This window comes from Pleurodeles waltl, chromosome 6 (genome assembly GCF_031143425.1).
Source record: "Pleurodeles waltl isolate 20211129_DDA chromosome 6, aPleWal1.hap1.20221129, whole genome shotgun sequence".
Classification (NCBI taxonomy): Eukaryota; Metazoa; Chordata; class Amphibia; order Caudata; family Salamandridae; genus Pleurodeles; species Pleurodeles waltl.
In genome coordinates, this window is record NC_090445.1 from 1,645,553,244 (window position 1) to 1,645,577,682 (window position 24,439).

The window sequence follows — 24,439 nt, forward strand, 5'->3', positions numbered from 1 at the left end:
AAAGAGACTGTCTGCGCGCCGGAAAACGACGCCCGACTTCCCCGCGTGGAAAAGAACGACGCAAGTCTGTGTGTGCTGAGCGGAAAACGACGCACACACCCCTTTTTCCACGCATCTCTTCTCCTGTGGCCCTCTGAGGAGATTTCCCACCAGAAACCAGGTACTCTGTGCTTGAAAGACACTTTATTGCTTTTTAAAGACTTAAAGACTCTTAATATCACTTTTCAGTGATATCTTTACAAATTCGTATTGCAACTTTGATCGTTTTGACCTACAATTATCCAGATAAATATTCTATATTTTTCTAAACACTGTGTGGTGTATTTTTGTGGTGTTATACTATGGTGTTGTATGATTTATTGCACAAATGCTTTACACATTGCCTTCTAAGTTAAGCCTGATTGCTCGTGCCAAGCTACCGGAGGGTGAGCACAGGCTGATTTTGGATTGTGTGTGACTTACCCTGACTAGAGTGAGGGTTCTTGCTTGGACAGAGGGCAACCTAACTGCCAACCAAAAACCCCATTTCTAACATTGGTGATCAGCGGTGAGGATAGGACTTGTGTTTGTGCAGTGACATACAGTAGCTAAGTATTTCACTACCTACCCACAGTTGAAGGTCAACTTGATTTTGTATCTCTTTTTTGACTTTTGGTCTCTGATGTCCTCCTGGATATACTATTGATATTTTGGACTTTGGATTTTGGTTTTTGCTGGTAAGATCCTATCAGAATGGGATCGCTTACCTACTTATTCTTTTTGCCTACTGACCACCTCACTAAGGCTGACCTAAGGAAGCTTTGCAGAGAATGTGGCCTTCCTGTAGCAAAGAGATCTACTAAAGCAGAGATGCTACGTGCCTACATAGTCTGGGAGGAAGACAGATGGGCAGAGAGAGAGGCAGCAAGAAACCAAATGACTAAGTACCCCTCAGAGGAGGAGGAGGACGACTCAGATGAGGAAAGAGACCCAGTGAAAAAAGAATGGCTCATGGCTCAAGCACGGTGGATGGAAGAGCTAGATGAGTTTATTGAAAGGGCTGAGGCAGCAAGTCTCTTAGCCCTGGAAGAAGAAAAGATTGCAGCTCAAGAGCTGAGCTGTAAAGAGCTGAAACTGGAGGCCGGAAGGGCTGAGTCCAGTTCAGATGGTGGCAGCAAAAATCTTGCATCTAGTACTGCTGAAGAAGGGCACAAGCCCAGAGATGTGGTACCCAACTTGAAGAAGAGAGTTGACACACCCCAGGCGGTTCAAGGGTATGAGGTAGTTCCCGTTATGCACAGGGTCCCTGAGAAGGATTGGGGAACTGGCACAGGGAGTCATATTCCTACTGGGGGGAGGGACACTTTACTGACTCTAGCAGAGAGTGACAGAGAAAAGGGTTCCCCCCTGGTGGACGTCCTGGATATAGAGTGTAGAGACATCCCAGAAGAGTTTGGGTTGAGGGTCAGGGACAGACAGATACTGTCTCACCAGTCTCAGGAGGGTGAAGTAGAGTGCTTTTCCAAGGTTGAGTTACTAGGTGGTTGGGTGAAGGGTACTGTGGTTAATACATGTGAAGGGCAGAGTGATGTAATTGCTGGAGAGCATATGTCTAGTCCTTATTTTCCAGAGCTACGCCAACACCAGGTGGAGTGTGAGTTCTCTGACCCAAGGGAACTTACAGTGGAGGCAGACTTTTGGGTGAGTACCAGAGAGTCTGAAGAGGCATTTGGGGGTGCTCCTGAAGGGAGTGGTCTAGGTGGTTCCCGACCAAGTGAGGTGGGAGAGGATTGTAGTGTCCCAGGTAGGTCTCAGAGCCTAACCTGTACCGTAGGGCCACCTTTTGAGGGAAGCCCCGCAGTGTCAGAAGAACTTGGGGGGATGACTGTAGACAGCATCCCAACAGTTCTGGTGTCTGGCAGTACCACTCCTAGTGAGGGGGTGCAGAAGTCCATACATAGGGTTGAGAGGGGGTGGCAGACCCCAGTGGAGGATCTTGAAAGTCAGGGGTCAGCTCTGAGAGCAGAGCCCCCCAGGAATGACCCAGGTGAGACCGTTTCTGGTTTGGGGGAAACCCAGACTCTGCCGGATGGGCAGAGGTCGGGAGACCTGCGCCAACCAGACTCTTGTGTGGCCCTTGGGGACGGCGTGTCCCTTGTGGGGGGTGAGAGTGCCCCCCAGAAAGTCCTGGCGTGCCAGGCAGTTGTCCAACCTCAGGGTGTCGACTCTGGGTTGGATGGCCAGGTTCAGAGGTTAAACTCTGACCTGGTGGGAGGTAGGTGTGCCTCCCTGAAAGTCCTGGCCTGCCAGGCAATGGTTCAACCTCAGGGTGGTGACTCTGGGTTGGACATCCAGGTTCAGAGGTTAAACTCTGACCTGGTGGGGGGTAGGTGTGCCCCCCAGAAAGTCCTGGCGTGCCAGGCAATTGTTCAACCTCAGGGTGGTGACTCTGGGTTGGATACCCAGGTTCAGAGGTCAAACTTTGACCTGGTGGGGGGTAGATGTGCCCCCCAGAAAGTCCTGGAATGCCAGGCAATGGCTCAACCTCAGGGTGGTGACTCTGGGTTGGCTTACCAGGTGAAGAGGTCAAACTCTGACCTGGTGGGGGGTAGGTGTGCCCCCCAGAAAGTCCTGGCGTGCCAGGCAGTTGTCCAACCTCAGGGTGTCGACTCTGGGTTGGATGGCCAGGTTCAGAGGTTAAACTCTGACCTGGTGGGAGGTAGGTGTGCCTCCCAGGAAGTCCTGGGGTGCCAGGCAATTGCCCAACCTCAGGGTGGTGACTCTGGGTTGGCTAACCCGGTTCAGAGGTCAAACTCTGACCTGGTGGGGGGTAGGTGTGCCCCCCAGAAAGTCCTGGTATACCAGGCAATGGTTCAACCTCAGGGTGGTGACCCTGGGTTGGAGAACCAGGCTCAGAGGTTAAACTCTGACCTGGTGGGAGGTAGGTGTGCCTCCCTGAAAGTCCTGGCCTGCCAGGCAATGGTTCAACCTCAGGGTGGTGACTCTGGGTTGGATATCCAGGTTCAGAGGTTAACCTCTGACCTGGTGGGGGGTAGGTGTGCCCCCCAGAAAGCCCTGGTGTACCAGGCAGTTGTCCAACCTCAGGATGGTGACCCTAGGTTGGAGAACCAGGTTCAGAGGTTAAACTCTGACCTGGTGGAGGGTCAGTGTGCCCTCCAGGAAGTCCTGGCGTGCCAGGCGATTGTTCTACTTCAGGGTGGTAACTCTGAGTTGAATGGCCCAGTTCAGAGGTTAAACTCTGACCTGGTGGAGGGTCAGTGTGCCCTCCAGAAAGTCCTGGCGTGCCAGGCAATTGTTCAACCTCAGAGTGCTGACTCTGGGTTGGATACCCAGGTTCAGAGGTTAAACTCTGACCTGGTGGGAGGTAGGTGTGCCTCCCAAGAAGCCCTGCTGTGCCAGGCAATTGTCCAACCTCAGGGTGTTGACTCTGGGTTGGATGACCAGGTTCAGAGGTTAAACTCTGACCTGGTGGGGGGTAGGTGTGCCCCCCAGAAAGTCCTGGCGTGCCAGGCAATTGCCCAACCTCAGGGTGGTGACCCTGGGTTGGGGAACCAGGCTCAGAGGTTAAACTCTGACCTGGTGGGAGGTAGGTGTGCCTCCCAGAAAGTCCTGGTGCGCCAGGCAACTGTTCAACTTCAGGGTGGTGACTCTGAGTTGAATGGTCAGGTGCAGAGGTTAAACTCTGACCTGGTGGAGGGTCAGTGTGCCCTCCAGGAAGTCCTGGTGTGCCAGGCAATTGTTCAACTTCAGGGTGGTGACTCTGAGTTGAATGGTCAGGTGCAGAGGTTAAACTCTGACCTGGTGGAGGGTCAGTGTGCCCTCCAGGAAGTCCTGGCGTGCCAGGCAATTGTTCAACTTCAGGGTGGTGACTCTGAGTTGAATGGGCAGGTGCAGAGGTTAAACTCTGACCTGGTGGGGGGTAGGCGTGCCCCCCAGGAAGTCCTGGTTTGCCAGGCGGTGATCCAGTCTGAGGGTACAGACCCTGGGCTGGAAGACCAGGTTCAGGGTGTCCCCCTGGACCTGGAGGGAGGGGCTACTGATAACAGTGCCCCTACCATGTTGTCTTCTGAGGAGGCCACTCCTAGTTGGAGGGTGCTGGACCCCAGAAGGGAGGGCAGGGGGAGGGAAGCCTCACCCCGGGCCCTAGTCCCACCTGAAGGTACAGACCCCAGGTTGGAGGGCCAGTGGCAGGTTAACAGCCCTGCACTGGTGGAGGAATGGTACAGGGCGACTTCTGTAAGCCCCCTGGCCATGTTGGACTCTGGGGGTACCGCTCCAGGAAGGAGGGTACAAAGCCCCAGAGGGGAGGACCAGGTTCAGGCTGTCATCCCTGACCTGGTGGAAGGGAGAGTGGTTAAAGGGTGCCCAGCACCTGGGGCTACCGCCCCCCACTCTCCACAGCCACAGTGGTTGGAGAGCTTTGAGAGGCCTGGGGCCTGGCTCTCATCCCTGGCAGCTGTCAGTAATCACTGTGGCTTGCTGTCCGGGTGGACAGAGTTATCCCTGGGGAGGGGACAAGTGTCACACCCCAGGGGTAGAGTGGGCAACACCACTATGTTGGTCATGGGGGTACTATCCTGCTCCTGGGATACATCTGTGAGCAAAGTAAGGTTAGGTGCTGCACAGATGGGATCCGCAGGAAAGGAGAAAGGTTCCCCATGGATGGGCTTAGTGGGCCCTGAGAGTATGGACAGAGGGATCCAATTGGAGTCAGGAAGGCGAAGAACTGGAGCATGCCCCTGCTGTTGTGGGCCTGGGTCCTTGTTCTGTCGCCTCAAACAGGGAAGTACATCAGGATAGTGATTGTTCTCCCCTGGCTTTAGGCTGGTGGGGGGTCATGTTGGACCTGGCTTTTTGACAGGGACATCCCCAAACTTTTTGCCTCCTTCCTCCTATTTTTTCTGACCTGCTGTTGTTGGCTTTTGACCTCTGAGCACTTTACCACTGCTAACCAGTGCTAAAGTGCATATGCTCTCTGTGTAAATTGTACTATTGATTGGTTTATCCATGATTGACTATTTAATCTACCTGTAAGTCCCTATTAGAGTGCACTACATGTGCCTAGGGCCTGTAGATTAAATGCTACTAGTGGGCCTGCAGCACTGGTTGTGCCACCCACCTCAGTAGCCCCTTAACCTTGTCTCAGGCCTGCCATTGCAAGGCCTGTGTGTGCAGTTTCACTGCCACTTCGACTTGGCATTTAAAAGTACTTGCCAAGCCTAGAACTCCCCTTTTTCTACATATAAGTCATCCCTAATGTGTGCCCTAGGTAACCCCTAGAGCAGGGTGCTGTGTAGGTAAAAGGCAGGACATGTACCTGTGTAGTTATATGTCCTGGTAGTGTAAAACTCCTAAATTCGTTTTTACACTACTGTGAGGCCTGCTCCCTTCATAGGCTAACATTGGGGCTGCCCTCATACACTGTTGAAGTGGCAGCTGCTGATCTGAAAGGAGCAGGAAGGTCATATTTGGTATGGCCAGAATGGTAATATAAAATCCTGCTGACTGGTGAAGTCGGATTTAATATTACTATTCTAGAAATGCCACTTTTAGAAAGTAAGCATTTCTTTGCACTAAAAACTTGTTGTGCCCTTCAATCCACGTCTGGCTAGGTTTAGTTGACAGCTCCTTGTGCATTCACTCAGACACACCCCAAACACAGGGTACTCAGCCTCACTTGCATACATCTGCATTTTGAATGGGTCTTCCTGGGCTGGGAGGGTGGAGGGCCTGCCCTCACACAAAGGACTGCCACACCCCCTACTGGGACTCTGGCAGACAGGATTGAACTGAAAGGGAACTTGGTGCATTTCTTAGAGACTCTTTGAAGTCACCCCCACTTCAAAGGCACAACTTAGTATAAAACAGGGCCTCTGCCCTACCTCATCAGACACTTGCTGGAGAAGAAACCTGAACCAGAAACTACATCCTGCCAAGAAGAACTGCCTGGCTGCTCAAAGGACTCACCTGTCTGCTTTCTCCAAAGGACTGCTGTCTTGCTGTTGCCCTGCTGCCTTGCTGAACTCTTGTCTGGCTGTGAAAGTGCTCTCCAAGGGCTTGGATAGAGCTTGCCTCCTGTTCCTTGAAGTCTCAGGACCAAAAAGACTTCTTCCTTTCACGTGGACGCTCCGTGCGCCGAAAATTTCGACGCACAGCTTGTTTCGCGGCGAGAAAAACGCCGCACACCGACGCTGATCAACGCGACACCCTCGGGACGATCGAGACTTCGACGCACAACCTCGCAAGGACAAAGCCGCCCGACTTCCAAGGAGAAATCGACGCGACGCCTACCGTGAGTGCGAAACTTTGACGCACGGCCTCGCAAGGACAACGCCGCCCGACTTCCAAGGAGAAATCGACGCGACGCCTGCTGTGAGACCAAAATTTCGACGCACGGCCTCGCAAGGAAAACGACGCCCGACTTCCAAGGAGAAATCGACGCGACGCCTACCGTGAGATCGAAACTTCGACGCGCAGCCCCGCAGAACGACGCGCAGCCGGAAAATAAGCAGGAGAATCCACGCACAGACCCGGGACATCTGGTAATCCCCGCGATCCACAAAAAGAGACTGTCTGCGTGCCGGAAAACGACGCCCGACTTCCCCGCGTGGAAAAGAACGACGCAAGTCTGTGTGTGCTGAGCGGAAAACGACGCACACACCCCTTTTTCCACGCATCTCTTCTCCTGTGGCCCTCTGAGGAGATTTCCCACCAGAAACCAGGTACTCTGTGCTTGAAAGACACTTTATTGCTTTTTAAAGACTTAAAGACTCTTAATATCACTTTTCAGTGATATCTTTACAAATTCGTATTGCAACTTTGATCGTTTTGACCTACAATTATCCAGATAAATATTCTATATTTTTCTAAACACTGTGTGGTGTATTTTTGTGGTGTTATACTATGGTGTTGTATGATTTATTGCACAAATGCTTTACACATTGCCTTCTAAGTTAAGCCTGATTGCTCGTGCCAAGCTACCGGAGGGTGAGCACAGGCTGATTTTGGATTGTGTGTGACTTACCCTGACTAGAGTGAGGGTTCTTGCTTGGACAGAGGGCAACCTAACTGCCAACCAAAAACCCCATTTCTAACAGTGACCTACATTTATGTGCATCCCTGGATTGAATAGTGGCCATGTTATATTCTACATGTGCTCTTTTTTTAAATAAAACCACCTGTTGCAGATACCCTTCCCGCATTTCTCTGCTGTTGTTATATTATTTTGGCCTGGACAATTTTACAGTCTTCCAGTTTGGATAATAGCACAGTAAAGCAGCTTATTATCTAAATGTAGTGTAGGGACAGAAGACAAACTGTGACACATCCACCACTTGAATATGTTTGTTCATCTGTGTTAGAAATGGGGTATTTGGCTGGCAGTCAGGTTACCCCCTGTCCAAGCAAGGACCCTCACTCTAGTCAGGGTAAGTCACACACAATCCAAATTATCCTGTACCCACCCTCTGGTAGCTTGGCACTGAGCAGTCAGGCTTAACTTAAAAGGCAATGTGCAAAGTATTTGTGCAATAAATCATACAATAACACAATATAGCACCACAAAAATACACCACACAGTGTTTAGAAAAATATATAATATTTATCTGGATATTTGCAGGTCAAAACGATCAAAGATGCAATAAGTAAATGTAGAGATATAACTGAAAAGTGATATAAGATGTCTTAAGTCTTTTAAAAGCAAACAAAGGGCCTGATTCTAACTTTGGAGGACGGTGTTAAACCGTCCCAAAAGTGGCGGATATACCACCTACCGTATTACGAGTCCATTATATCCTATGGAACTCGTAATACGGTAGGTGGTATATCCGCCACTTTTGGGACGGTTTAACACCGTCCTCCAAAGTTAGAATCAGGCCCAAAGTCTCTTTTTAGCACAAAGTACCTGGTTCGCATGAAAAATCTCTGCAGTGGGCTGCAGAGGAGGAGAAGCGTGGAAACAAAGGGGGTGTGTGTCGATTTCTCAGGCCGCACACGGTGATGCGTCATTTAGTTTCCACACCGGGACGGCTGTGCGTCGATTTCCGGCGCTCGGTCGTGGATCCTCTTCGGGTTGCGGGGTTTTCAGACACCCCAGGGTCTGTGCATGGAATCCTGGGCTTGTGGAGCGGAGTCACAAGCACTGCATCGTTCCGGTGGGCGTTGCGTGGAAGTTTGTTCTGCACGGCAGGCGCTGAGTCGATTTCCCCTCTGGAAGTCGGGCCGCATCGTCCCAGGTCGGCTGTGTGTCGATCCGGTGGGCCTTGCGTCGAAGTTCTGGTCGCAACGCAGGCACCGCGTCGATCTTCTGCTTGCGAAGTCGGGCTGCGTCGTTCCGGTTCGGCATGCAGTGAATTTCTCACCGCGGGGCAGGCTGTGCGTCGTTTTTAGCAAGCTGTGCATCAAATTTTCACCACACAAGGAGTCCAGTTGCAATTTGGTCCTGAGACTTCAGGGAAAAGGAGGCAAACTCTATCCAAGCCCTTGGAGAGCACTTCTTCACCACTGCCAGGGAGCAGCAAGGCAGCAGGGTAACAGCAAGGCAGCAGTCCTTCACAGAAAGCAGTCAGGTGAGTCCTTTGGGCAGCCAGGCAGTTCTTCTTGGCAGGATGCAGGTTCTGGTTACAAGTTTCTTCTCCAGGAAGTGTCTGAGTTGGAAGGGGCAGAGGCCTAGTTTATATCCCCATATGTGCCTTTGAAGTGGGGGAGACTTCAAAGAATGGCTTAGAAATGCACCAGGTCCCCGTTCAGTTCAATCCTGTCTGCCAGGGTCCCACTAGGGGGTGTGGCAGTCCTTTGTGTGAGAGCAGGCCCTCCACCCTCCCAGCCCAGCAAGACCCATTCAAAATGCAGATGTATGCAAGTGAGGCTGAGTATCCCGTGTTTGGGGTGTGTCTGAGTGAATGCACAAGGAGCTGTCAACTAAACCCAGCCAGACGTGGACTGTAAGGCACAGAAAGATTTAAGTGCAGAGAAATGCTCACTTTCTAAAAGTGACATTTCTAAAATAGTAATATTAAATCCAACTTCACCAGTCAGCAGGATTTTGTATCACCATTCTGGCCATACTAAGGTCCGTATTTATACTTTTTTTGCGCCGCATTTGCGCCGGTTTTTGACGCTAAACGGCGCAAACCTTGCCGCATTTGCGTCGTTTTTTGACGCAAAAACGGCGCAAACTTGCAAAATACCATTGTATTTTGTAGGTTTGCGCCGTTTAGCGTAAAAAAGCGGCGCAAATGCGGCGCAAAAAAAGTATAAATACGGGCCTAAATATGACCTTCCTACTCCTTTCAGATCAGCAGCTACCAGTCAAACAATAAATGAGAACAGCCCCAATGTTAGCCTATGAAAGAAGCAGGCCTCACAGCAGTGTAAAAACGAATTTGGGAGTTTTACACTACCAGGACATGTAAACTACGTAGGTACGTGCCCTGCCTTTTGCCTACACAGCACCCTGCCCTATGGGTTACCTAGGGCATACCCTAGGGTTGTCTTATATGTAGAAAAAGGGGAGTTTTAGGCTTGGCAAGTACTTTTAAATGGCAAGTCGAATTGGCAGTGAAACTGCACACACAGGCCTTGCAATGGCAGGCCTGGGACAAGGTTAAAGGGCGACTTAAGTGGGTGGCACAACCAGTGCTGCAGGCCCACTAGTAGCATTTAATCTACAGGCCCTGTCACATATAGTGCATAGTACTAGGGACTTATAAGTGAATTAAATAGTCCAATTGGGTATGATCCAATGTTACCATGTTTAAAGGGAGAGAGCATATGCACTTTAGCACTAGTTAGCAGTGGTAAAGTGCGCAGAGTCTAAAAACCAGCACAAACAGTGTCCAAAAAGTGGAGGGAGGCAGGCAAAAAGTTAGGGGTGACCACCCTAAGGCTGTCAGGTCTAACAATCTGCGACCGTCTTAGATCAGTTTTACTCCTAGCACTCGTAAGATTCTTCATGTGATCCCTGTTGCTTCCCTAGAATGATTTTACTGGTACCCATCTCTCCACCAAATGCCTTCCTCCCCACTGTAAAACCGTGCAGGCAAACGTTTTCACCCACACTGAAGCTTTCTATTTACATGGATTATTGGTGGGGATCGTGGGAAATCATAAAGTACAAATCCTGAGCACATTCACCAGCTTATGGCGACTGTCAGTGTCAGGTAGCTCACTCACTGTCCCCTGATTCTGAATTGCTTGTCAAGCTCTGATTTCAGTCATTGTTCCCCCAGGATTTCCAACTCACTCTCAAAGTCTGATTTCATTCACAGTCACCCCTTAAATTCTTTTCAGCCCCAGCCTCTGTGCTTAACATTTGCCACTGAATGCTGCTAGTAGTGTCTACTCAGTGTGTAGAAGTCACTTTACAAGAAACCAATGCATCATGATGTAATGAAGACTTCAAAATATCTGTTAATTTAAAGCTCCATAACTTTCTTTGAAATATGATGATTCAGATTTTTCTGTAAGCAAGATGCACGTGCATGGAGTTAGCGAGTAGTTCAAAAACAACCCTTGCCCGCGGTCCTGGCTGTAGCCGAGAATGCTGATTTCTGCAAGTTCTGCTAAATGGGTGACAGGCTACTGCACGAAAAAAACTGAGACTAGAGGCAGTCTCGTACCGTGTGCCAGATCCATAGTACAGCTGCCTTCTCCTGCTGGATAGTGAGCCCTGATGCAATTAGAGGCTTCAACAACTTTGCTCTTGATTTAGATTTTCTGTGCCGGTCTTGGTGCCAGTAGCAGTGGAGTGTCCATTGTAGTCAATACAACAGTGGGGACAACTGGGGGGTTTGTGAAATATACGAAGCTCATCTCTCCTCCCATCCACTGTCATTCCTGTTTCTTCTACCCATCTGCCCTGTACCTGTTTCTTCTAGCCCCCACCCACCCAGCACTGTTTCAACTAACCCCCACCCACCCAGTTACTATTTCTTCTCCTCCCCACACCTGCCCCATTCATTTCTTCTCCCTCTCCCAACAGACAAAAGAAAAAAAGCGGTATGACACAGCCAGAGCTGCCTGCTTCATAGTGCCTTTTTTTACCATCCTGCACTCAACCAGTTTATCTGCCATCAAATTCACGACCCTCAACCTACTTCCAATTCACCATCCCCACCGGACTGAGGAAGCTAATAGCTCACCCATTGCTTGTTTATTTTGTTCTGCATTTAAAATTAATAAAAAACACAATTTTACTTTACCCTTCACTCTTCCATTTAGAGGTCTCCACCACCAGGGGCAGTAAGAAACAAAGGGGGTCATTCTGACCCCGGCGGTCTCAGACCGCCGGGGCCAGGGTCGGCGGGAGCACCGGCGACAGACCGGCGGTGCCCCGCAGGGCATTCTGACCGCGGCGGTTCGGCCGCGGTCAGATGCGGGAAACCGGCGGTCTCCCGCCGGTTTCCCGCTGCCCTGCAGAATCCTCCATGGCGGCGGAGCGCGCTCCGCCGCCATGGGGATTCTGACACCCCCTACTGCCATCCTGTTCCTGGCGGGACTCCCGCCAGGAACAGGATGGCGGTAGGGGATGCCGCGGGGCCCCTGGGGGCCCCTGCAGTGCCCATGCCATGGGCACTGCAGGGGCCCCCGTAAGAGGGCCCCACAAAGTATATCAGTGTCTGCTATGCAGACACTGAAATACGCGACGGGTGCCACTGCACCCGTCGCACCTTCCCACTACGCCGGCTCAATTCTGAGCCGGCGTCCTCGTGGGAAGGTAGATTTGCCCTGGGCTGGCGGGCGGCCTTTTGGCGGCCGCCCGCCAGCCCAGGGCAAATCCCAAAATACCCTCAGCGGTCTTTAGACCGCGGAGCGGTATTTTGGTGGGGGAACATCGACGGGCGGCCTCCGCCGCCCGCCGATGTTAGAATGACCCCCAAAGTTCTCAACCCTTCCCACATTTGCAGCACACCCAGTCTGCCTTACTCCAAACTGTAGTCAAATCCAACATGGCAGCATCAGTCTGACTTTACAGGTTTCTGTTGTCCCAACCAGGAGTGTATTTAGGGAAATGAGTCCCACCACCTCACCCGCCAAAATAATTCAGAAGTCAGCTCCAATTCCATTTAATCTGGTGCCAACATAGCAATAGTTAGGCCAGGGAGAAAAGGCTACTCTTTTCCCAGTTTCCTTTATAATTAACTATGAATTTGCAGGCTCGAACCTGATCCCTTTCAAGTTAATGATGTTCCTGGACCATCCGCAGCTTCCCTTCATGTGCTAAGAGGAGTCAGATACCTCAAACCCAGGTCTTTCAACCAAAAGGTCTAAATTACTGTTTCTGTTCTGTGAGCAAATTTCATACCTCATTAGTTAAAAACATTGACAGGGGCCAGCCGCTGGAAGGCTAATACTAAATAGCCTACTTTAGGTTCACTCAGAGGAGGTCTAACTTTTTAAAAGATACTTTCCCTAAATATTTATCAAAAACTTGACTTCACAAGTGAATTGGATTTTTAATACATATTAAAAGTAGTGCCTGAGTCAGTTATATAACTTGTTCTAGTACTGAGATGATATTAATAATATTCTGAACTTAGGGCCAGATTTATTCTTTTTGCTAGCCAGCCAGTATTAAACCTGGGCTAGTGTCTTAAAAAAAGACACTAGCCAGGTTGTGGTGGCGTTAGGGAAGGAGGAGGTTGTGCATCAAAAGATTACACTACCCTCTTTAGAGGCAAAAAATGGCTCTAACCAGTCTAGCGTCATTTCCTGGAGCATAACCACCAATCACATGACTCCTGTCTTAGGAAGGACAGGAGTCATGCCCACCACCCCAATGGCCAGCACAGTGGATAAGTGTCCACTGGGCATGGCCATTGCACCCTGTGCCGTGAAGGGGGCTCCAAGTTAGGGATTCTGATGGCAAAAATAATTTAAAAATACTTACCCTACTTACCTGGGATGGGGTCCCCCATCCTCTGGTGTCTCTCTGGTGGGGGTGCTCCTGGGGCTTGGGATGTGCACCAGTGGAAATAGATCCACAGGTCCCCTAATGCTTGGTTTGCACCATTATTTAGCACCTCCTCCCACCTGTGCGTCATTTTAGCAAGGGGGATAAATATGGGGCTATGGGATGGGAGCGCCTACCTTACATCTCATTAACGCAAGATAGGTTCACACATCCAATAAATGGTGCAAGCTCCAATATTTTGATGCTAGACGTGTCTAACATAAAAATATAAATATGGAGTTACGTTTGCGCTGAATTTGCGTCAAAAAATGATGCAGATTTGGCGTGAACAGAGTTTAAATATACCCCTTAGTTTTTCCTATAGGAAAAGATACACAGTGGAATTAGCACTAGAAGACTAGTCGCTATAGGTACATGACAACACTAAATTCCTTCTGTATCTATTCGTAAATACTTGACACCCTAACTTGTGGATTACAAGTGACTTATTTCATACTCACAAGTAAGATCCTTTCCTGTGCAAAAGGGTTATTTTGACATGTTTGACTGCAGATTTAAAAGTTGCCTTAGTGAGGCTACAAAGGAATGCCTGAAGCTGTATAGTATATTCGTTGGCAGTCTAGTCAATGGCACAGCATATACTGCAGCCAGTAGGTGATACTTAACTTCCCATGTCATTGGAATATTTTCCTGTACCATTTACTGGGGCATTATTGGAAAGTTAAATATGCCAATTAGGACTTATGGCCTGATTACAACTTTGGCGGAGGGGGTCCCAAATGTGATGGATATCCCGCCCGCTGTATTACGAGTCCATTATATCCTATGGAACTCGTAATACGGAGGGCTGGGATATCTGTCACATTTGGGACGGATTAACCCCCTTCGCCAAAGTTGTAATCAGGCCCTTAGTCATTAATGTCACCTTCTAGGGGTCAGATCACATATACTGGGGACTGGACAGCGGTACCCCTGTATGCAGAGTTCAAACACCAGCATCATCAGTCCACAGAAAATGGGGAAGACCAAGCAAAAAGGAATATCTTCTTATGGTCCCTTAGTTATCAAAAGCTCATTTTCCCATTATGTATAGTGATGTCTAAGCAGAAGACCCATTGTTCAGAAATGCACCATTACCATTTTGAAAGGCACTGAAAATTCACATCATCATTAACATCTTTCCTCTTTCCAGGATCAAATGCTGTCTCCACTTTTCACTACTTCAATCATGTCTATTATTTTCTGATCTAAAGTACTGTATCTAGATAATCACTCACACTCACTTTACAAGTTGGCTCTTAATTCCATTGTAACTGGTAACTGGAGTTAGAAGCCGCATCAGATGTATGAAATCCGTGGGCATTTTATTGGTGTCTTTACTTTGACCTGAGAGTTTGGCTGCTAATAGTAGATGAATCTCTGAGTGAAAGTCCAATCCAAAATGAAGAATTACCAGGAGATTCGTAAGTACAGGTTCCCTTGGTAATTCCTCATTTCTCAGTGGATCCTCAAGGTTAAGCTTGTAATGGGACATATCTTTTCCACTCCTACAGTTATCATTACTCCTCAAGGTATGACAATTTGGCACATTGATAGGGCTCATTCATAATGAAAGCAATCATGTTCATCGAGTGTCTTCTTGTTGAAACCAACATTTTTCTCCTATACACCCAGCAGCCTCTTCAATTTGCACATAATATTATGCATTTTTTTAATCTTCTTTTGTCCTTTTGGTAAACCAAGGGATACTATTTACATTGACCATCGTCATTAAAGTGGATGCTATGGAATGTAATTTAACAATTAAATCAGTTAATAAATAAACCTGAGGCAATACTGTAGTCCTCCCTCACAGATCTACCATCCCAAGGTCATCCAATATTGCTATTATGTGCATTTTTTGCCTCTCCTCCATCTTTGATGTCAAATGAATAGAGCACTGTATTGCCTTTGCCTTTTCAAGGACTTACCAATGACCACACACCATGTCTACATCTGTTATTCTCACCTCCGAATAACACAAACAAAAAATACCTAAAAGGATGTAACCAAAAACAGCTCCCCAACATGATATCTGTGTGAATACTGAGTGAGGACACCACGGGATACTATATGCTACTATTGTTTTTTCTTGGGCCAAACAAGTGCAAGAAAGTTACCGAACTTTCTGCCAGCTTATCAAAACACTGGGCTAGTTCATATGATATATATACATATACATATATTATGTCATATTTCTCATCCTCCCAAATTGACTCAAACTTATACTAGTTCCTACCTAATTAGAACCCATAATCAGGATGTCTTAAACATCCTACATGTTAGAAGACTAATGTCTTTAGACTTGACTTCTTTTCCTGGTGGTATTTATGCATTAGCCATGGTCACACCTGTAACATTTGCTGTGTATTTTATTCTGATTCTTCCAACTATCACTATTTTAAAGTCTCGGTTAAAGCCGTTCAACACTGGGGCCTGATTACGACCTTGGCGGATGGGATACTCCGGCACGAACGTGACGAATATCCTGTCCGCCGCATTACAAGTTCCATTATACCCTATGGAACTTGTACAATGGTGGGCGGGACATCTGTCAGGTTTGTGATGTAGTATCCCAAGGTCATAATCAGGTTCTTGATGCTTATACTGGAATGCATGATCTATGAGTATAGTCAGTCACTTGGCTAGGTTTATCATTATCTAATCTCCCCTGATTTTCATGTGATCAAATCTTTTTGCAGTACAGGAATTTTCATGGCCCAAATCCTATCCTTCTCTTAGTGGTGAATTCTCTTGCACATTAGTCAGAGTCCTTCCCTAAATCTCCTAATAATCCTTGCATGAAAAGCAACAACCCACCGCCATTCCACACCCTCATGTTGGCAGTGTGCTATATTTAGGTTGTGGTGGTATGATTTTATCATTGCCCATCACAACTCATTGGACAGATAAATTGATTATTCCTTTAGAGATGCCTCACCTCGGCCCCTTACAACTATTAAGGCAATGAATTGATCTACCAGACTCCTCAAAACTAACAACACCAGGTCGATTAATATACCATTATTTTTCCTGAGTATTCATTGCTTTCATCACTTCTCTCTATCTCTCCAGGTACTCATAGCTTTCTCCCCTTCTTCCAGACTACCTCCCTTTCTATTGAATGTACAGCCTGCTAGTCAACATCACCTAGGAGGCACATTTTCTCTTCAATTCTATCCTGCAAGAATCCCACCAAAATTAAATGGCCTTGCTCCTTCCTCAAAAATGTCTGAAATGTCCATTTATTCTTTTTCAACATTAGAGGCTGAGAATCAACCCTACGAATTACTATCTGCCCCCTGCTGGCATCTAATTCTTGAGCGACCTGAGATTCTCGTCCCTTTTCCCACTTTCTCTGTTGTTGGTTTTAATGATGTGGTCACCTCTACTATGGGGCTTGCATTCTTAATGGGAACCACTCGCTCTAATCATTACCCATTGATGGTAGAAGTATTTTCACTCATTTTGAACAACAATTCTGGACAGTAGATAAGGGCAGTAGATAATATTCATAGATGTGGATTGGTTACCCATGATATCTTTAAGAGTTTAACTACCTTATATTTTTATCAATATCCACTATCTATGACACTGTTTCTTTTAAGACTATGAATTGAAACACTTGCTTCTCAGATTACCATATGACAGAACCATAATTTATTGATAGGCAAGTAGTGCCTTTTTAAAATAATTTAAATAAGCTGGTAAAACTGTTGGTGTATGTTAGAAATGGGGTCTTTGGTTGACAGTCAGGTTCCCCCCTGTTCAAGCAAGGACCCTCACTCTAGTCAGGGTAAAAAAGAATCACCCTCAGCTAACCACTCCCTACCCCCTTGGTAGCTTGGCAGAGTAGTAGGCTTAACTTCAGAGTGCTAGGTGTAAGGTATTTGTACTAACACACACAGTAACTCAATGAAAACACTACAAAATGACACATCAGTTTAGAAAAATAGCAAATATTTATCTAAACAAAACAAGACCAAAACGACAAAAATCCGACATACACAAGTCAAGTTGTGAATTTTTAAAGATTAAACTCAAAAATGTGCTTAGAAACACAAAGGGGGTTATTCTAACTTTGGAGGAGTGTTAATCCGTCCCAAAAGTGACGGTAAAGTGACGGATATACCACCAGCCGTATTACGAGTTCCATAGGATATAATGGACTCGTAATACGGCTGGTGGTAAATCCGTCACTTTTCCGTCACTTTTGGGACGGATTAACACCTCCTCCAAAGTTAGAATAACCCCCAAAATGTTTTGATGAGGTGTTAACACGGCATTGTGACAGAGTCGTTCCCAACAAGCCGACACCAGCAGCGCCAGACACGGAGTCACGTAGACCCCCAAGTACAGTACCTTTGGTGAAGAGTGAAAACAAACCGATGTGCAAAGTCAGGGATCGCGGCGTCTGTGTGAAACATTGAATCCGTGCACTTCGAGCGGCGTTGGTCACGACGTAGTGTGGTGACTTCCTCGGGGTCGCGGACTTCAGCGGGGCTGCAGCGGCGTCGGGCCTGCGAAGATCGTCGCGTTCCAGAGAAGATCACGGAGTCGGGTGCAGGCTGCGTCACCGGATTCAGCAGCGGCGTCGGTCCGAAGTCGTCCGAAGTCGATTTCCTTGGAGTTCCACCAGCTTTCCTTTCAAGGGCCCAGGGACTTGATAGGGCACCACTTGTCAGAGCAGGAGTCTCTCCAGAGACTCCAGGTGCTGGCAGAGAGAAGTCTTTGCTGTCCCTGAGACTTCAAACAACAGGAGGCAAGCTCTAAATCAAGCCCTTGGAGATTTCTTCACAAGATGGAAGGCACACAAAGTCCAGTCTTTGCCCTATTACTATGGCAGAAGCAGCAACTGCAGGATAGCTCCACAAAGCACAGTCACAGGCAGGGCAGCACTTCTCCTCAACTCTTCTCCAGGCAGAGGTTTCTCTTGTTTCCAGAAGTGTTCTAAAGTCTGTGGTTTTGGGTGCCCTTCTTATACCCAATTTCTCCTTTGAAGTAGGCCTAATTCAAAGTAAAGTCTCTTCTGAATGTGAAATCCTGCCTTGCCCAGGCCAGGCCCCAGACACTCACCAGGGGGTCAGAGACTGCATTGTGTGAGGACAGGCACAGCCCTTTCAGGTGTAAGTGACCACTCTTCCCCTCCCTCCTAGCACAGATGGCTCATCAGGAAATGAAGACTACACCCCAGCTCCTTTTGTGTCACTGTCTAGTGTGAGGTGCAACCAGCCCAACTGTCAAACTGACCAAGACAGGGAATCCACAAACAGGCAGAGTCACAGAAATGGTATAAGCAAGAAAATGCTCACTTTCTAAAAGTGGCATTTTCAAACACACAATCTTAAAATCAACTTTACTAAAAGATGTATTTTTAAATTGTGAGCTCAGAGACCCCAAACTCCACATGTCCATCTGCTCCCAGAAGGAATCTACACTTTAATCGGATTTAAAGATAGCCCCCATGTTAACCTATGAGAGGGACAGGCCTTGCAACAGTGAAAAACTAATTTAGCAATATTTCAGGACATATAAAACACATTACTATGGCCCTCATTCTGACCTTGGCGGGCGGCAGAGGCCGCCCGCCAAAGTCCTGCCGTCAGGTTACCGTTCCGCGGTCGAAAGACCGCGGCGGTAATTCTGACTTTCCCGCTGGGCTGGCGGGCGGTCGCCTTCAGACCGCCCGCCAGCCCAGCGGGAAAGAGGCTTCCACGATGAAGCCGGCTCGGAATCGAGCCGGCGGAGTGGAAGCTGTGCGACGGGTGCAGTTGCACCCGTCGCGTATTTCACTGTCTGCGCAGCAGACAGTGAAATACATGTAGGGGCCCTCTTACGGGGGCCCCTGCAATGCCCATGCCAGTGGCATGGGCACTGCAGGGGCCCCCAGGGGCCCCGCGACCCCCCCTACCACCATCCGGATCCCGGCGGTCGGACCGCCGGGATCTGGATGGCGGTAGGGGGGGTCGGAATCCCCTCGGCGGCGCAGCAAGCTGCGCCACCTTGGAGGATTCAATGGGGCGGCGGTACACTGGCGGGAGCCCGCCAGTGGTGCCGGTCCGACCGTGGCTTTATCGCCGTGGTCGGAATCCCCATTGGAGCACCGCCGGCCTGTCGGCGGTGCTCCCGCGGTCCTCCGCCCTGGCGGTCTTTGACCGCCAGGGTCAGAATGACCACCTATATGTCCTACCTTAACCATACACTGCACCCTGCCCTTGGGGCTACCTGGGGCCTACCTTAGGGGTGCCTTACATGTAAGAAGAGGGAAGGTGTAGGCCTGGCAAGCGGGTACACTTGCCAAGTCGAATTTACAGTTAAAAGTACACACGCAGACACTGCAATGGCAGGTCTGAGACATGATTACAGAGCTACTTATGTGGGTGGCACAACCAGTGCTGCAGGCCCACTAGTAGCATTTGATTTACAGGCCCTGGCACCTCTAGTGCACTTTACTAGTGACTTACTGGTAAATCAAATATGCCAATCATGGATAAGCCAATTACATACACATTTTGTAAAGGAGAACTTGCACTTTAGCACTGGTTATCAGTGGTAAAGTGCCCAGAGTAACAAAAACAGCAAAATCAGAGTCCAGCACTCATCAACAACCTGGGGAACAGAGGCAAAAAGTTAAGGGAGACCATGCAAAGGATGAAAAGTCTAACAGTGTATAAGCCAACAGTGCATTGCATACTCCTACCAATACGTACTCCTTTGAGTCCATGCTCAACCTTTTCCTGGTCTCTGCATGGGGGAAAAGATATCAGAATCTGAGAATTATTATGCAAGAGGGCTCAGTAGGTTGATATTCAGGACCACTTCCTTGATTTTTTGGGGAGACAACATCTGAGAAATTATGCCATTGAATTTCATTTCCCCCCAACAGACTGATCAATTATAATACACTTTGTTTTTGGAAAAAAGACACCAATGCTATGTTTTCTTACTATGATTTGTGCCCTCTCTGGGCAGGCATCTGGGCACACTATCTTCTATTCCAATATGTAGCTGCCCCTTCAAACATTTACTTTGAGCTTCTTTGGTCACCCTAACACTAAATTTTCCCCAGTCAAGTTGCAACCAGCATCATCCTCGGCTCCAGGCTCTAAAGCATGCTGATCAGACGGTATGGTGGCGATGCACTTTGTTCAATTCATGTACTGCCATGGCACAGCTGTGGTGCATGTGCTGGTTTTATATTGGGTTCAGTCAATGACATTATGGAAGAGTGTTCCACTACATGTCAGATATTCTCAGAATCATGTAATTTTCTTTACTAGCAAGGCAGACTTCGAGGGTTGAGCCTCTATGTAGTACATGCCAGTGTCATAGTTCCACTCAGTTACAGCATAAAGTGCTTTTAACGGTACTTTGAACCGCTCTAGCACACTTGCCAGTTTTAGATTTGTTTCTGCAAATGGCAGAGCAGATCACAAACAGAGGCCCACCCCTTAGTAGATATCTTCACCACCCTACATTTCTCTTTACTAGTATAGATTGGTTTGGCAAGGTGAATCCTCTGTGTAGTACATGCCAATGACAAACCATTGAACAGGTAGATTTTAAAGTGTTTCTTTGCCCTCATGTGTCAGTATTTGTTTTAAAGAGTCAACCTCACAAAAAATACAGTTAGCAAATAAAGGATTTTTAAGGTCAAAAACAAAATCACTATAGGAAACAACAGGAAAAAATAATGCAATGGTCATCAGTGAGAAGACATCACCTCATCTTAAAATATTATGGGACAAATGGAACTGAAGCACTTATAAATCCATAATGACTTTTTAGGTCAAGATGTCTTTTTGAGAAAAGACCCAGTGCAGCTTATAGTGGGCATAGAACCTCCCCATTGCTTGGCTTTAGTTTCCTTACTCTTCTTGTCTTCTTGTCTTCCACTGCCTACTTCTCTAGCACAGCTTTTTGATTTTTAATTAAGCAGAAAGTGAATGTGTTTTCCAGCTGATCCCCTTGTGTGCTTTTCCACCTCCCTCCGCTATGCTCTGTATCGATCTTTCTTGCCAGTGTGCTTCTCCTCCACTCCCTCTGTGTTGCCCTCACCCTGGTGCACCTCCCCTCCCCTCATTAGGGTTTCTTGTTTGTGTGTTTGTCACCCAAGCTTCACATTTTTCTCTCTCACCCTTGTGCTTCTTTCACACCCACGCTCCACATTATTACTTGCCTTACATGTTGCTTCCAACCATGTTGCTTCCTCCCACCTGTTTCCTCCTTATAGCTTTTCCCCACCCATGCCCTCCATTTTGCTTCCGTCTACGTTACTTCTCCCACTTGCATCCTCTGTGTTTCTTACCCTGACCTATGCCCTTCTGCTTTAAAAAATACTTTTACATTATTGCAAGAAACTAAAGATCTGTAAATGAAATGAAAAAAGTACCCATGTCATTTTGTGGGCACACATATGCATGATGCACACACCTACAAAATGACATAGCCAGCTGTGTCAAAGGCTTTTTATCCTTTTCTGCTTTTTAGCCATGTTGCTGTACAGCAACGCTGAAAACCATTGGCAAATCCAATATGTGCCAAAGGCGGGACCTATTAGCTTTGCCAACACCTGAGGGCAAATGTATGAAAAGTGGCTCAGCATCTCATGATGCACCACTTTTCTTGCACCCCATTGCACCCCCTAACGCCACCATGTGTGCGCCGTATTTATGATACGGTGCACCATGGCCCACGTTAGGGAACTAGCATCATAAATGTTTACACTACTTTGGCGCTTTGCAGGATTAGCACCAAAAATATTGCTGTTACTCCTGAAAAGTGACAGGAGGCCCATTGAAAACAATTGGGAGCCTCATTTTAACACCTGTCAAATGATGCTAGAATTGGCGCAGTGGAGTCTCATAGATTCCACTGCACCATTTCTATGGGTCTCCTAATGCCAGAATGCCCCCCTTGCATACATTATGCCAGGCACAGGCATAATGTGGTGCAAGGGTTTACAAAGTGGCTCAATGTGCGCATTGTACCACTTTGTAAATATGGCACAGCGTTTTTTGCCAACCTAACGCCACATTAGCATAAAAAAATAAAGCTAATGTGGTGCAAGGTGGCACTAAGGGCTTCTTAAATCTAGCCCTTGGCTTTATAATGGGTCTATCGCAACGGGAAGAACAGCTGTCAGAGACTTCAAGATGAATATTAAAAGATTAGTTGTATTGTGTAAACAATATGGGGCAGTGGAAGCAGGAAAGATGTTGTCCCCACTGCATTATCCTTTCAACTGGTGTTCTCATGTGCTGACCATTCCAGAACCCACATCACCACTCAGCCTGGTTCTGTAATGCTCAGCACACGTAGGACACATGGCAGACATACCGGACATATCACACACCTCCTTCCTGCCTGCCAAACACAAACAAAACAAAATACAACAATCTGAGAAACTAAAAAAAGATACATTTGACTTATTAGAATTAGAACCTGAGTAAAATAAAATAAAATAAAAAACTGAATCATGATAAAACAAAATCCTTGTCCTTCGATGGGAAACAAGGACTTCTCCACTGGACCTGTCTCCTTTGATGAGTATGTGACTTGTTCTGAAATGTAGCTTTGGACTGAAGAGTGTGATCATTGGAAACTCTGGCATTACCAACATAAGTAGCACAATCCTTGTCTCGCAAGCTATCTTCAATTTGCTTCACTTTGACCACTTGTTCACAATTTCACCACTATCAAGTTTAACTGCCTAAACATCTGCACTTATATTCACCACATTAAGTGTGCAACCAAACTTCTGATGTCCTTTCATAACTTGAGCATTGGGTAATTTGACTGGTACAAAATGTCCAAGAACCCAATACCTCCCTTTAGTACTCTTTAAGATGTCATATTTGTCCTTAATTAAGGTATGACTGCTCATGATGCTGTTTTTTGCTCTTTTGAGGATCCGAACACATTTTTATCCAGTAACACACCCACCACTCCTTTAATCATAGTTAACCAGTTAGGAAACTGCATATAGCACACATTACGTCTCCTCAAAACCATAAAAGGCTTAACGCCAGTGACAGTGTATTGTGGTATGCCCACAACTTTGCTCTCAAGGAAATTTCAACACATGAACCTGAATTGACAGCATCTCTTATACACTCACTGACCAATCTGCTCACCCTCTCCACGTGGCTATGTAATAACCTCAAACAAATTAAATATTAATGATAATTTCAATTAAAATAATGTTATCCTTATTATGTTTGCTAATAAAACATTTTGTAAAGATGGGAAACCCTCTGTATCGCTTTATTTTGTTTTGAATACTTCAATATATGCTATAACAAGGGAGTATCAAACCTTTTTATTTCTTAGAGTTCATCTTAAATACACCCTTTTGTTAGTCAATGTTGTTGAATATTCTTTATTTTTGATTCCATATTTCATGTTTTTTACCCCTTTTAATAATTTTGTTCATTCATCAGTAATATTATAATTCACTTTAGGAGATGAGTTGCTCCTACAGTGGACTCCAGATGGAGGTCGATTTAAAAGACAGACTTAATTTCAGGGAACCTTTCCACAGCTTTTAGGATAATACTGAAGAGAAAGTCACTCTAATCCAGGCCAAAAACATGCTTTCTACAGTAGGTGAGGACGAGAGAGGTAGGAGTTAAATTTAACTTCATTATACTTTATTTTTCTTTCTATTTTCAAAATGTTTGTTTGAATTTTGCTTTGTGTTAATAAAGAAAATAAAAAGGTTAAAACCAAACAGAATAATGATACATCAAAGCTCCAATTTTCATATCCGTAGCTACATAAAGTACTTGGACCACATGTTTTTGGCTAAACATACTTTCTAAACAGGAATGTGCATATTTAAACTAAGATCTTTATCACACAGAAGATGCCTAGAATTGGTATATTTGTAAATGTTATGGTTGTGTAAATTCATGCCTTTTCTCTCAAAAATGAATATATTAAGTAGCTCAGTTCTAAAAAAAAAAAGACAGGGGATCATGATTGACATCCATGAATGGTGCAGATGCTTTAAGTTGTAAAATTATGTCATTAGGTATTACCAATTAAATAATATAACCTTATTGCTCTTACTGGAAAAACACAACGAGAAACATAGACTGTTAGGGCAGGAGCTCCTTATCAGCCATAATTGGCCCTGAGCTACTCCATCTTCAGTGGAGCTCTCAGCATGTTCTAGACTAGTTCTTGGTTTAGAGCCCAATTATGAGTTAGGTGGGCACCATTCCGCCATCGAATTTTCGGCAGGCAGACCTCCGTTTCCTTGGCGATCCGACCACCCGATCAGGAGTTGGGCAGTGACAACTCCTCAGGACCGCCGCCGACATTACTGCTACTGCAGCGCGGCAGCAGAGGCGGCCCATGGAGACCGTCCAGCAACAACCACTGCTGGGCTGATGAGGTCCTGCCTTACCATTGACCTTCAACTGGCGGGGTCCCTGCCGTGTGAAGGTTGCAGGTAGAGCAGGGAAGGGATCCCCAAATGTG

General features: G+C 46.9%; 1 protein-coding gene across 2 annotated transcripts in view; it reads right to left on the reverse strand.

Annotated features, from left to right (window-relative positions):
• The window catches only part of FAM163B (family with sequence similarity 163 member B), a 341,595-nt gene that overhangs the window by 12,752 nt on the left and 304,404 nt on the right, over positions 1-24,439 (reverse strand). The gene's annotated exons all lie outside the window — the stretch shown is intronic.